Source organism: Bufo bufo, chromosome 11, assembly GCF_905171765.1.
Source record: "Bufo bufo chromosome 11, aBufBuf1.1, whole genome shotgun sequence".
NCBI lineage: Eukaryota > Metazoa > Chordata > Amphibia > Anura > Bufonidae > Bufo > Bufo bufo.
Window position 1 is genome coordinate 94478214 of NC_053399.1, and position 14470 is coordinate 94492683.

Consider the following 14470-nt stretch of genomic DNA (forward strand, 5'->3'; position numbering starts at 1 on the left):
CAAAAGGGGCATAGATGCCCGTGATGAGAACATAGTCCTACCACTTTACAAATCGCTAGTCAGACCACACATGGAGTACTGTGTACAGTTCTGGGCTCCTGTGAACAAGGCAGTCATAGCAGAGCTGGAGACGGTTCAGAGGCAACTAAAGTAATAACTGGAATGGGGCAACTACAGTACCCTGAGAGATTATCAAAATTAGGGTTATTCACGTTAGAAAAAAGACGACTGAGGGGAGATCTAATTACTATGTATAAATATATCAGGGGTCAGTACAGAGATCTATCCCATCATCTATTTATCCCCAGGACTGTGACTGTGACGAGGGGACATCCTCTGCGTTTGGAGGAAAGAAGGTTTGTACACAAACATAGAAGAGGATTCTTTACGGTAAGAGCAGTGAGACTATGGAGCTCTCTGCCTGAGGAGGTGGTGATGGTGAGTACAATAAAGGAATTCAAGAGGGGCCTGGATGTATTTCTGGAGCGTAATAATATTACAGGCTATAGCTACTAGAGAGGGGTCGTTGATCCAGGGAGTTATCTGATTGCCTGATTGTAGTCGGGAAGGAATTTTTTCCCCCTTAAGTGGGGAAAATTGACTTCTACCTCACAGGTTTTTTTTGCCTTCCTCTGGATCATCTTGCAGGATAACAGGCCGAACTGGATGGACAGAGGACTTTTTTTGGCCTTATATACTATATTATTATGTTACTATGTATTAGTGGTGTCTGGGAGTTGCTTACTCCTCTTCCACCATTTAGGACAAATGCACACCTGGCCAAGCTGAGCATGCATGTATATGGATGAGTCAAGAGATTAACAGTTAATAATCGTGTGTAGTTAGGATATCTCTTTAAGCTTTAGCTTAGTGACTATGAGCATTTCCAATACGTCTGCTCTTGAAATGTGATCACAAGGGATGCCTCCAGGAACCTCATACCACGACTACATCTCTTATTTCCTATCATTTATTGTCTTTCTACTATACTGGCTTCTATCTAACTCCAGGATGAGAGTTCTTCAGGGTTGGAACCAAAGAACAAAAACATAAAGAAATGGAGTGTGGGGATTGTCAGGACAGTAGGATAGATCAGGGGAACATAATTAGCTTTTGTGATCAGACCAGTTATGGCTTTGGAGACGTCTGGAGTTTAGGATGGTCAGAAGATACAAGCTTTCCCAATGATTAAAGGTGGCCATACATCTAAGAGAACGCTGATTGAATCTCCTGATTCTTGTGTGCATGTGTGGACTCTCCATCAATATCAGGGTAAAGAACCCTTTGTAAAGGGCACCTCCGATGTTGCTGTCATTCTATCCTCCTTCGAAACCGAAAATCTGTTGGTGGTAGATGCAGCTGCTATCAGATTAAAGTTCTGGAGACAGATAAAAACACCAGTAACATTACAAATGCCCTTTCATTTAATGTTACTTACATGTTTTCCTTTTGTTTAACCCTTTCAGCCCAAGTAGATTTTTTATATTTTTGATTGCCTGCCTGAACATAACTTAATGTTTTACTTTTCTGTTCACATAGGTGTTTGAGGGCTTTATTTTTGTGGGACAAGTTGTACTTTTTAATGGCACCACAAAATATTCTATACGACAGGGATCAGCAACCTCCGGCACTCCAGCTGTTCAGAAACTACAACTCCCAGAATGCTTCATTCACTTCTATGGGAGTTAGAAGAGCAGCCAATCATGTTTGCATACTGGGAGTTGTAGTTTCCCAGCAGCTAGAGTGCAGAAGGTTACTGATCTCTGCTATATGATATAATGGGAAGCTGGAAAAGTAAATTCTAAAAGGGGCGGAATTGGAAAGAAAAATGCAATTCTGCCATAGTTTTATAGGTTTAGTTTTTACAGCGTTCCCTATGAGATAAAACTGACCTGTTCTCTTCATTATCAGGGCAGTACTATTACAGCAATACCACATTTATATAGTTTTATGGGTTTAGTTTTTTACTAAGTTCTCTATGAGATAAAACTGCCCTGTTCCCTTCATTCTCCGGTTCAGTATGATTACAGTGATACCACATTTATATAGTTTTATGGGTTTTGTTTTTACATCATTCCCTATTAGATAAAACTTACAGGTTCTTTTCATTCTCCGGGTCAGTACGATTACAGCGATACCACATTTATATAGTTTTATGGGTTTTGTTTTTACAGTGTTCCCTATGAGATAGAATTTTCCTGTTCTCTTCATTCTCCGGGTCAGTACGATTACAGAGATACCACATTTATATCGTTTTATGGGTTTTGTGTTTTACTAAGTTCTCTATGAGATAAAACTGACCTGTTCCCTTCATTCTCCGGGTCAGTATGATTACAGTGAAACTATTTTTATATAGTTTTATGAGGGAGGGGGGGGGGTTCAGCAGTCCCTATGCAGTAAAACTGACCTGTTCTCTTCATTCTCCGGGTCAGTACGATTACAGAGATACCACAGTTATATACTTTTATGGCTTTTGTTTTTACAGTGTTCCCTATGAGATAAAACTGACCGGTTCTCTTCATTCTCCAGGTCAATACGATTACAATGATACTACACTTATATGGTTTTATGGCTTTTGTTTTTACGGCCTACCCTATCAGGTAAAACTGACCTGTTCTCTTCATTCTCCAGGTCAGTACAATTACAGTGATACCACATTTATATAGTTTTATGGGTTTTGTTTTTACGGTGTTCCCTATAAAATAAAACTGACTGTTCTCTTCTTTCTCCGGGTCAGTACGATTACAGAGATACCACATTTATATAGTTTTATGGGTTTTGTTTTTACGGCCTACGCTATGAGATAAAACTAACCGGTTCTTTTAATTCTCCAAGTCAGTACGATTACAGGGATACCACATTTATTTATATTTTTTTTGTGTTTTAAAGGCTTTCTGTCACCCCACAAAACTCATATATTTTTTTTTGGATAGTTATATTCCTTATAGCGCGATATAGGAGAATATAATAGTCTTACTTACTTTCATGCGGCCGTTTCTTTAGAAAACGAAGTTTTATAATATGTAAATCAGGGCTCTACCAGCAAGTAGGGCGTCTACTTGCTGGTAGCCGCAGCAGAAAACCGCCCCCTCGCCGTGTTGATTGACAGGGCCAGCCGGGATCTCCTCCTCCGGCCGGCCCTGTCAGTATTTCAAAAATCGCACGCCTCTGTTCATTCGGCGCAGGCGCTCTGAGATGAGGAGGCTCGTCTCCTCAGAACTCCCTCAGTGCGCCTGCGCCGATGACGTCTTCTCTTTCGGTGATGTCATCGGCGCAGGCGCACTGAGGGAGTTCTGAGGAGACGAGCCTCCTCATCTCAGAGCGCCTGCGCCGAATGAACAGAGGCGCGCGATTTTTGAAATACTGACAGGGCCGGCCGGAGGAGGAGATCCCGGCTGGCCCTGTCAATCAACACGGCGAGGGGGCGGTTTTCTGCTGCGGCTACCAGCAAGTAGACGCCCTACTTCAGTGATGGCGAACCTTTTAGAGACCGAGTGCCCAAACTGCAACCTAAAACCCACTTATTTATCGTAAAGTGGCAACACGGCAATGTAACCTAAATACTACAGTCTAATGTAGTATATCTTCCATGTACTTTATCATTTCTCTATAATAGCCTGCCTACATTCAATGTGCTGCCTGTGCTGTTCATAGTACGCCCTGCACTGATGATGGCAGAAAACATCTAAGGCAATTTGGTACACCATAGACTCTTTCCAGGGTGCGGGTGCCCACAGAGAGGGCTCTGAGTGCCGCCTCTGGCACCCGTGCCATAGGTTCGCCATCACTGCCCTACTTGCTGGTAGAGCCCTGATTTACATATTATAAAACTTCGTTTTCTAAAGAAACGGCCGCATGAAAGTAAGTAAGACCATTATATTCTCCTATATCGCGCTATAAGGAATATAACTATCCAAAAAAAAAAAAAAAAAGAGTTTTGTGGGGTGACAGAAACCCTTTAATACTAAAAAAAACTTTTGAAAAAATTTGTCTTTCTTTTCATCACCATGTTCTGACCCTAGTAACTTTTTTTTATAGTTATGTCTACAGAGCTTTGTGAGGGGTCTTTTTTAGTGGGGTGATCTGTAGTTTTTATTGAAATCATCAAGGAGAGTGTGTGACTTTTTGATCACTTTTTGAGCGGAGGTAAAGTGTCAAAAAATGGTGAATTAGCCATTTCTATATTTTTTTCTGTTACAGTGTTCACTGTACAAGATAAACACATTCATATTTTACTAGAATGGTCATTTTTGGATGTAGCAATGCCTATGATCTTTATTTTTTGTTATTTCTTTTGACTTGTATTTTTATATTTTTTATATCTTTAAAAAAATAAATCTATTTTTTCTACTTTTTTTGGTTTCCCTTTGTGACTATTCTCTGGTCACTATTCCCAAAGAAGCGATTAGTAGATTGCCTCACTTACTTATTTATTGCAGATTTGCTATGTTCTTATGGAGCCCTGCCACCTGGAGGCTCCATAGAAATTTCAACTACAATAGCATGAGTCTTCAGAGAGACTCAGCCTATCGCAGACAGTGACTGCTCCCTTGATTGCCATAGACTCGGTAGCGCAGCACTCACAGGGAAAGCCGCCTCAGATGACTTGGTCACAATTGATCATAGCATTTGGGGGCGTTAAATGTCTGCGATCAATGTTATCGCCAATCGCAGACCTTAGCCCTGGATGTCTGCAGGTGACTACGGTGCCCACTGCACATCATCTTTAAAGATCTGACTTCCATTGTACATATACAGCGGCAGTCAGGATGGGGTTAAAGGGGTTGTCTGAGAGTGGAAAGTGAAAAAAAAAACACTCCTCTTCCCCACTTCCAGTCCCTACTAGGGTTGAGCGAACCCGAACTGTAAAGTTCAGGTTCGTACCAAACTTTAGGATTTTTGGACCCCGAGCACCAACTTTTCAGTAAAAGTTCGGGTTCGAGTACGGTGTTCGCTTTTTTGAAAGGTTGCCAATCAACAAGTGTTTAACTCGTGTGCCCTTAGAAGCCATTACAGCCATGCCTACTAATGGCATGGCTGTGATTGGCCAGTGCAGCATGTGACTCAGGCTCTATATAAGCTGGAGTCATGTAGCGCCGCACGTCACTCTGCTCTTACTAGTTTTAGGGATAGGATGCTGCTGCTGTGAGGGAGAGAATAGGAAAGAATCTATCTGTTATCAGAACTTGTTGTTAACTCTGCGATCTACAGCGATTTTTTTGTGTGGGTGCAATGCACAATTTTGTACCCTGCCCTGAGCCCAGTGACACAGAAAAATATGTTTTATCCGTCTGTTAGTTAGTTGGGCGTCGGCGGCCATTTTGTGCAAGTTCAGTGCACCAGCACTGCATATGTGCCAGGGACAATAATTTAACCCTGTTCTTTTAGTTCAGTGGGCAATATATACCCATTTTTTAAGTGCACCTGCACTGCATATGTGCCAGGGGAAGGGAAAATAATATAGGTAAGGGACCCAGGGGGTGACATATTCACATTTTTTTTGTAAAGTACAATCCAAGTAAATTCATCAGTTAGATTCTTTTTTGCTAAAAAGTACATTTTTGCCCTGCACTGCGTTAGTGATAGTGAAAGAAAATCAGTTAAATCTATCTGTTTAATTGTGGGTGAAAAAATTATATATTTTTTTCCATAAAGTACCTTTGCTGCATTTCTGACAGTCCAATACAAGCATTAAATACTGCTGTTATATTGTGGTTTTAAAAAAACACCCATTTTGTGCAAGATACTACATTTGGGCCCTTTGCTGCATTTAGGACAGTCTAATACAAATATTTAATACTGCTGTTACATTGTTGGTTGACAAATTAAAAAAAATTGTGACCGTGAAGTAAAAAATTTATAAAATTCGCCTGTCACACTGTTGTGTGACCTCAAGAAATGTTTCCTCTTTATGACACCGGCACTGCCTTACTGTCAGTGAACTTAATTGTTGACTATTGGTGGTTACATTGTCGCCTGACATAACCCATCTGTTAGTTTGGTGTGTAAACGCAAAGAATGAGGAGAGCGTCAAATAAGGGACGTGGCCCCGGTCGTGGTGCTGCTGGTGGAGCTCCTGTTGCAGGGAGAGAATGTGGTCGATCTGTGCCAGCTACACGCACAAGTGAAACACCTTCCTCAGGTGCGAGTAGGACAGAACCTTCAGCGTTATTTGGTAGGGCCGAATGCGGCTCTACGAATGGTGAGGCCAGAACAAGTACAGGCGATAGTAGATTGGGTGGCTGACAGTGCCTCCAGTTCCTTCACATTGTCTCCCACCTAGTCCCTTGCAGACCATGGCCATCAGTCTTTCACCTCACCCCCTTGCAAATCAGCCAAGCAGTCTGAGCCCCAAGTCATGCAGCAGTCTCTATTGCTTTTTGATGACTCTGCTGGCAGTGTTTGACAGGGCCATCCACCTAGCCCTGCCCCAGAAGTGGAAGATATTGAGTGCACCGATGCCCAACCACTTATGTTTCAGGATGAGTACATGGGGGGACCACCGCAGCACGTCTCGGATGATGACGAAACACAGGTGCCAACTCCTGTGGCTTTCTGCAGTCTGCAGACCGACAAGGAGGGCAGGGGTGAAGACTGGACGGAAGATGATGTGGAGGACGATGAGGTCCTCGACCCCAAATGAAATCAAGGTCATGCAACTGACCTGTCTAGTTTGGAGGAAGAGGCAGTTGTCGCACAGAGCCACCAGCCCAGAAAAAGAGGGAGCAGGGTGCAAAAGCGGAGCGGCCGCCCCCCTAGACAGTACGCCTCCTACTGCCCACCGCACCAAGGGACCGAGCACACCAAAGCAAGCTCCAAGGAGTTCCCTGGCGTGGCAGTTCTTCAGACTGTGCTGACGACAAGACACGAGTGGTTTGCATGCTGTGCAATCAGAGCCTGAAGCAAGGCATAAACCGTTCGAAACCTGAGCACAGCGTTTCTCTTTGCCTCCTGTTGCTTCCTCCTCCTACTCTGCTTCCTCATCCTCTACCGCCTCGTCATCCGGTCAGCGTAACACCTTCACCACCAACTTCAGCACAGCCAGGAGTAAACGACAGCAGGCAGTTTTAAAACTTATCTGTTTGGGGGACAAACCCCACACCGCGCAGGAGCTGTGGACGGGCATGGAACAACAGACCGATGAGTGGTTGGTGCCAGTGAGCCTCAAGCCCGGCCTGGTGGTGTGCGATAATGGGCGAAATCTCGTAGCAGCTCTGGGACTAGCGGGTTTGACGCACATCCTTTGCCTGGCTCATGTGCTGAATTTGGTGGTGCACAAATTCCTTAAAAATTACCCCGACATGTCAGAGCTGCTGCAGAAAGTGCGGTCCGTCTGTGCGCGCTTTCGGCGTTCTCACCCTGCTGCTGCTCACCTGTCAGCGCTGCAGTGTAACTTCGGCCTTCCCGCTCACCGCCTCATATGCGACGTGCCCACAAGGTGGAACTCCACCTTGCACATGCTGGCCAGACTGAGTGAGCAGCAGCATGCGATAGTGGAATTTCAGATGCAGCACACACGGTGAGTCGCTCTGCGGAACAGCACCGCTTCACCACCAATGACTGGGCCTCCATGCGAGACCTGTGTTCCTTGTTGCGCTGTTTCGAGTACTCCACCAACATGGCCAGTGCCGATGTCGCAGTTCTCAGCGTTACTATCCCACTTCTATGCCTCCTTGAAAAAACGCTTCAGGCGATGATGGAAGAGGATGTGGCACAGGAGCAGGAGGAGGAGGAAGAGGGATCATTTATAAGGGTTTCAGGCCAGTCATTCACAAGTGGCTCCGAGGGTGTGTTCCTGCACCAACATACGCCAGGTACACAATTGTCCAGCCAGGGCACAGTTCTGGAGGATGACGAGGTGGAGGATGAGGGGGAGGAGGAACCATGTTCACCAGCAGGGTGGTACCCAAACTAGCTCATGGCCATCACTGGTGCGTGGCTGGGGGGATACAGAGGGCACAGACGATACACCTTCCACAGAGGACAGCTTTTCGTTGCTTCTGGGCAGCCTGGCACACATGAGCGATTACATGCTGCAGTCTCCGCAACGACCGCCGAGTTGCCCACATTCTAACTTGTGCTGATTACTGGGTGGCCACGCTTCTGGATCCCCGTTACAAGGACAACATACCGTCCTTAATTCCATCACTGGAGCGTGATCATGAGATGCGCGAGTACAAGCGCACGCTGGTAGACGCGCTGCTGGTGGCATTCCCACCTGACAGCGGGGGCACAGTGGAAGCACAAGGCGAAGGCAGAGGACGAGGAAGAGGTCGCCAACGCAGCTGGGGCACCGCCAGCACCTCAGAAGGCAGGGTTAGCATGGCCGAAATGTGGAAAAGCTTCGCCAGCATGCCACAACAACCAGCACCACCAGCTGATATGGAACGTCTTAGCAGGAGGCAGCATTTCACCAACATGGTGGAGCAGTATGTGTGCACACGCCTACACGTACTGACTGATGGGTCTGCCCCTTCAACTTCTGGGTCTCCATATTGGGCACATGGCCTGAGCTTGCCCTTTACGCCTTGGAGGTGCTGGCCTGCTTTGCAGCCAGTGTATTATCTGAACGTGTGTTTAGCACGGCAGGGGGCGTTATCACAGACAAGCGCAGCCGCCTGTCCACAGCCAACGTGGACAAGCTCACGTTCATTAAAATGAACCAGGTATGGATCCCACAGGACTTGTCCGTACCTAGTGCAGAATAGACATGTATACCGGCACTAAGCAGCCATTGTTATACTCCAGCGCACTTTCTCATTGTTGTATTTTTAATATTTCCCAATGTTTTGGGGTGTACCCTAATTTAAACAAAAAAATAAATAAAATGAAAACCAAAAAACACTGTTGGTTACCTCCTCCTCCACCGCCGCTTCCACCTACACCTCTACGTCCACTGCCTCCTCAACCTCCTACTCCATATGGACCTCCACCTCCTAGATCAAGATTATAATTTTTTATTTTTATGTATTTTATGTTATTTTAAGTCATTTCACTAATTACATTGTTGGATGACATATCCCAAATTTTTTGCTGTGATATACCCCTGCTCTACATTGTGGACAGGGAAATACATTTCACTAATTCGTCTGTTACATTGTCGGGTGAAATTCACCAATTTTTGGCTGTGATATACCCCTGCTCTACATTGTGGACAGGGAAATACATTTCACGAATTCGCCTGTTACATTGTTGGGTGACATTCACCAATTTTTGGCTGTGATATACCCCTGCTCTACCTAGTGGACAGGGAAATACATTTCACTAATTCATCTGTTAAATTGTTTGGTGAAAAATGCTCATCTTTTGCGCTAGAAAGTACATTTGCGGCCTACACTGCACTTAGGACAGTACGAATGGTGAGGCCAGAAAAAGTACAGGCGATAGTAGATTGGGTTGCTGAGAGTGCCTCCAGTTCCTTCACATTGTCTCCCACCCAGTCCCCTGCTGAAAGATCAGAGTTGGCACCTACAGCCCAGGGCCATGTGTCTTTCAACTCACCCCCTTGCAAATCAGGCAAGCAGTCTGAGCCCCAAGTCATGCAGCAGTCTCTTATGCTTTTTGATGACTCTGCTGGCAGGGTTTCCGTGGGCCATCCACATAGCCCTTCATCAGAAGTGGAAGAGATTAAGTGCACTGATGCCCAACCACTTATGTTTCAGGATGAGTACACGGAAGGACCACCGCAGCACGTCTCTGATGATGACGAAACACAGGTCCCAACTGCTGAGTCTTTCTGCAGTGTGCAGACCGACAAGGAGGGCAGGGGTAAAGAGTGAGTGGAAGATGATGTGGAGGATGATGAGGTCCTCGACCCCACATGGAATCAAGGTCATGTGAGTGACGTGTGCAGTTTGGAGGAAGAGGTGATGGTCGCACAGAGGCACCAGCACAGCAAAGCGTCTGTTACATTCTTGGGTGACATTTTACCATTTTTGCCGTGAATAAACCCCTGCTCCGCATAGGTGACAGGGACCTAAATTTAAAAAAATCATCTGTTACATTCTCAGGTGACATTTTACCATTTTTGCCGTATACAAACCCAAATACAAAGTTATCTAGCGTCAACAAAGCGGCAGCAGGGCCTCTCCTGTCTAATGTTTTCAAATCTAAAATACCCCAGTGACATTCCCTGTAATTTTTCATTAGTCATTCCAATAACAGGGCATCTTGTTATTTATCATCACTACCTCCCCGAGTCGGGAGAGGGTAATTGCCGCGCGCCCCCTCCTTTACTTGGATGCTTCTGCTTCAATAACTTGTCCCACATTTCCCTTCAATCACATTTCAGCCATTGACCTCCCTTGAATGTGCTATCCCTTTCTCAGGCTCCCTCTCCGGCATGGAACCCTGATTCCCCGTTACTCGTGATCACCATGGTAGGCGCATAAAAGAACATCGAAAGTTGATAGAAACATAGAAACATAGAAACATATTATGTGTCGGCAGATAAGAACCATTTGGCCCATCTAGTCTGCCCAATATACTAAATACTATGGATAGCCCCTGGCCCTATCTTATATGAAGGATGGCCTTATGCCTATCCCATGCATGCTTAAACCCCTTCACTGTATTTGCAGCTACCACTTCTGCAGGAAGGCTATTCCATGCATCCACTACTCTCTCAGTAAAGTAATACTTCCTGATATTACTTTTAAACCTTTGCCCCTCTAATTTAAAACTATGTCCTCTTGTAGCAGTTTTTCTTCTTTTAAATATGCTCTCTTCCTTTACCGAGTTGATTCCCTTTATGTATTTAGCAGTTTCTCTTATATCCCCTCTGTCTCTTCTTTCTTCCAAGCTATACATGTTAAGGTCCTTTAATCTTTCCTGGTAAGTTTTGCCCTGCAATCCATGTACCAGTTTAGTAGCTCTTCTCTGAACTCTCTCTAGAGTATCAGTATCCTTCTGGAGATCTGGTCTCCAGTACTGCGCACAATACTCCAGATGAGGTCTCACTAGTGCTCTGTAGAGCGGCATGAGTGCCTCCCTCTGTCTACTAGTAATGCCTCTCCCTATACATCCAAGCATTCTGCTAGCATTTCCTGCTGCTCTATGACATGGTCTGCCTACCTTTTAAGTCTTCTGAAATAATGACCCCAAAATCCCTTTCCTCAGATACTGAGGTTAGGACTGTATCACTGATTGTACAGTAGGTGTTTGTGATATTGTGCTTTTAGCACGACAGCGTCGCGCTGATACTCGGCGACATGGTGCCGAGATCTCGCACTCACTGGAATAGTGACAGCACATCCCAGCAAGCGCGTCATAGAAGCGACGGGAGATCCGACTTGGATTCCCGCCAATTCTACACGTGTGCGGCGTTTGTTATGAATCCTGAGGGGGAAGTCCCCGCCGGATTTTAAATAAAAATCCGGCATGGGTCCCCACCTCAGGAGCATACCGGGCCCTTAGGTCTGTTATGGGTTGTAAGGAGAGCCCCCCCTACGCCGAAAAAAACGGCGTAGGGGGTCCCCCTACAATCCATACCAGCCCCGTATCCAAAGCCCGCTACCCGGCCAGCCAGGAAGGGAGTGGGGACGAGCGAGCGCCCCCCCCCCCCCCTCCTGAGCCGTACCAGGCTGCATGCCCTCAACATGGGGGGGTTGGGTGCTCTGGGGCAGGGGGCGCACTGCGGCCCCCCCACCTCAGAGCACCCTGTCCCCATGTTGATGAGGACAGGGCCCCTTCCCGACAACCCTGGCCGTTGGTTGTCGGGGTATGCGGGCGGGAGGCTTATCGGAATCTGGGAGCCCCCTTTAATAAGGGGGCCCCCAGATACCGGCCCCCCACCCTAAGTGAATGAGTATGGGGTACATCGTACCCCTACCCATTCACCTGCAAGAAAAGTGGTAAAAACACAAATAAACCACACAGTGTATTAAAATATTTAATTTTTCTGCTCCGGAGGCCGCCCCCTTTCTTCTTTATTAGCTCTTTTACCAGGGGGGGCTCTTCTTCTTCCGCTATCCCGACGGGTCTTCTCCGCTATCCGGGGGGTCTTCTCAACTCTCCGGGGTTCTCCTTCTGTCTTCGCCGCTCTCCGTTGTTGACTCGGCGCACCCCGGTTCTTCGTCTCGCGAGATCTCGGATTTTAAATAAAAATTTAGCGAGACGAAGAACCGGGGTGCGCCGAGTCAACAACGGAGAGCGGCGAAGACAGAAGGAGAACCCCGGTTCTTCGTCTCGCTAAATTTTTATTTAAAATCCGAGATCTCGCGAGACGAAGAACCGGGGTGCGCCGAGTCAACAACGGAGAGCGGCGAAGACAGAAGGAGAACCCCGGAGAGTTGAGAAGACCCCCCGGATAGCGGAGAAGACCCGTCGGGATAGCGGAAGAAGAAGAGCCCCCCCTGGTAAAAGAGCTAATAAAGAAGACAGGGGGCGGCCTCCGGAGCAGAAAAATAAAATATTTTAATACACTGTGTGGTTTATTTGTGTTTTTACCACTTTTCTTGCAGGTGAATGGGTAGGGGTACGATGTACCCCATACTCATTCACTTAGGGTGGGGGGCCGGTATCTGGGGGCCCCCTTATTAAAGGGGGCTCCCAGATTCCGATAAGCCTCCCGCCCGCATACCCCGACAACCAACGGCCAGGGTTGTCGGGAAGGGGCCCTGTCCTCATCAACATGGGGACAGGGTGCTCTGAGGTGGGGGGGCCGCAGTGCGCCCCCTGCCCCAGAGCACCCAACCCCCCCATGCAGCCTGGTACGGCTCAGGAGGGGGGGGGGGGGGGGGCGCTCGCTCGTCCCCACTCCCTTCCTGGCTGGCCGGGTAGCGTGCTTTGGATACGGGTCTGGTATGGATTGTAGGGGGACCCCCTACGCCGTTTTTTTCGGCGTAGGGGGGGCTCTCCTTACAACCCATAACAGACCTAAGGGCCCGGTATGCTCCTGAGGGGGGGACCCATGCCGGATTTTTATTTAAAATCCGGCGGGGACTTCCCCCTCAGAATTCATAACAAACGCCGCACACGTGTAGAATTGGCGGGAATCCAAGTCGGATCTCCCGTCGCTTCTATGACGGCTCTGTCTCCATCGCGGCAAGCCAGCTCGGCGCTGGCTCCCGCGATGGGGCTCGTAGGTGCTCAATCTCGCCGAGAAAGAGAGCGAGATTGACACAAAATCGGGTTCACCTACTGTATATTCTGCTCTTGGGTTTTTACGCCCCAGGTGCATTATCTTGCACTTATCAACATTAAATTTTAGTTGCCAGATTTTTGACCATTCCTCTAGTTTTCCTAAGTCCTTTTCCATTTGGTGTATCCCTCCAGGAACATCAACCCTGTTACATATCTTTGTGTCATCAGCAAGTCAAGAGAAGATATCCAAGAGAAGATATCCAATTAGATCGTGGACATCACGGGGACGTGCGACATGGTGGAGCAGTATGTGTGCACACGCCTACATGTACTGAATGACGGGTCTGCCCCCTTCAACTTCTGGGTCTCCAAATTGGGCACATGGCCTGAGCTTCCCCTTTACGCCTTGGAGGTGCTGGCCTGCCCTGAAGCCAGTGTGTTATCTGAACGTTTGTTTAGCACGGCAGGGGGCGTCATCACAGACAAGCGCAGCCGCCCGTCCACAGCCAACGTGGACAAGCTCACGTTCATTAAAATGAACCAGGCATGGATCCCACAGGACTTGTCCGTACTTTGTGCAGAATAGACATGTATACCAGCCTCACCCAGCCATTGTTGTACTCCAGCGCACTTTCTCTTTTGAACCAAAAAAAAAATAATATAATAAAATATAAAACAAAACCAAAAACCAGCGTTGGCTACCTCCTCCTCCTCCACTGCCGCTTCCACCACCTCCTCAACCTCCTACTCCATATGGACCTTCTAGATCAACATTATTATTTTTTATTTTTACGTATTTTATGATATTTTAAGTCATTTCCCTATCCACATTTGTTTGCCGAGCACTTGCCATGCTCTGAACCACATTTTGCTGCCATTTGCTCTAGCCCTTTCCATGACTTTTTAAGAGCCATTTTAGTGCTCCAAAGTTTGGGTCCCCATTGACTTCAATGGGGTTCGGGTTCAGGATCAAGTTCGGGTCCCTTTTTTGTGAAGTTCGGTCGAACCCGAACATCCAGGTGTCCGCTCAACTCTAGTCCCTACTAGATCGGAATGGTGACACCCCTTCAACCTATCAGCAGTTACAGGAACGTAAGTATATGATGATTAAGGCAATGTCTATGATGCCTGGTCTTAAAGGGATAATCCTATCTCAAAAACTGATGGCATAATCCTAGGATATGCCATCACTCTGTGATCGGAGGGGGTCCAGCCTCTGACACCCCAACTGATTTAGAGCACAAGGAGATGCACATTCAATGCTTTTTGAATGCACATTGATATACCGAAGGACTGCAGCATAGCTTCATCCTAGTGAATAGGGATAGCTTCAGTTCCATATACATCCAGGTGGAGGGAATGGGGGCGCCACTGTGCAGGGAAGTAT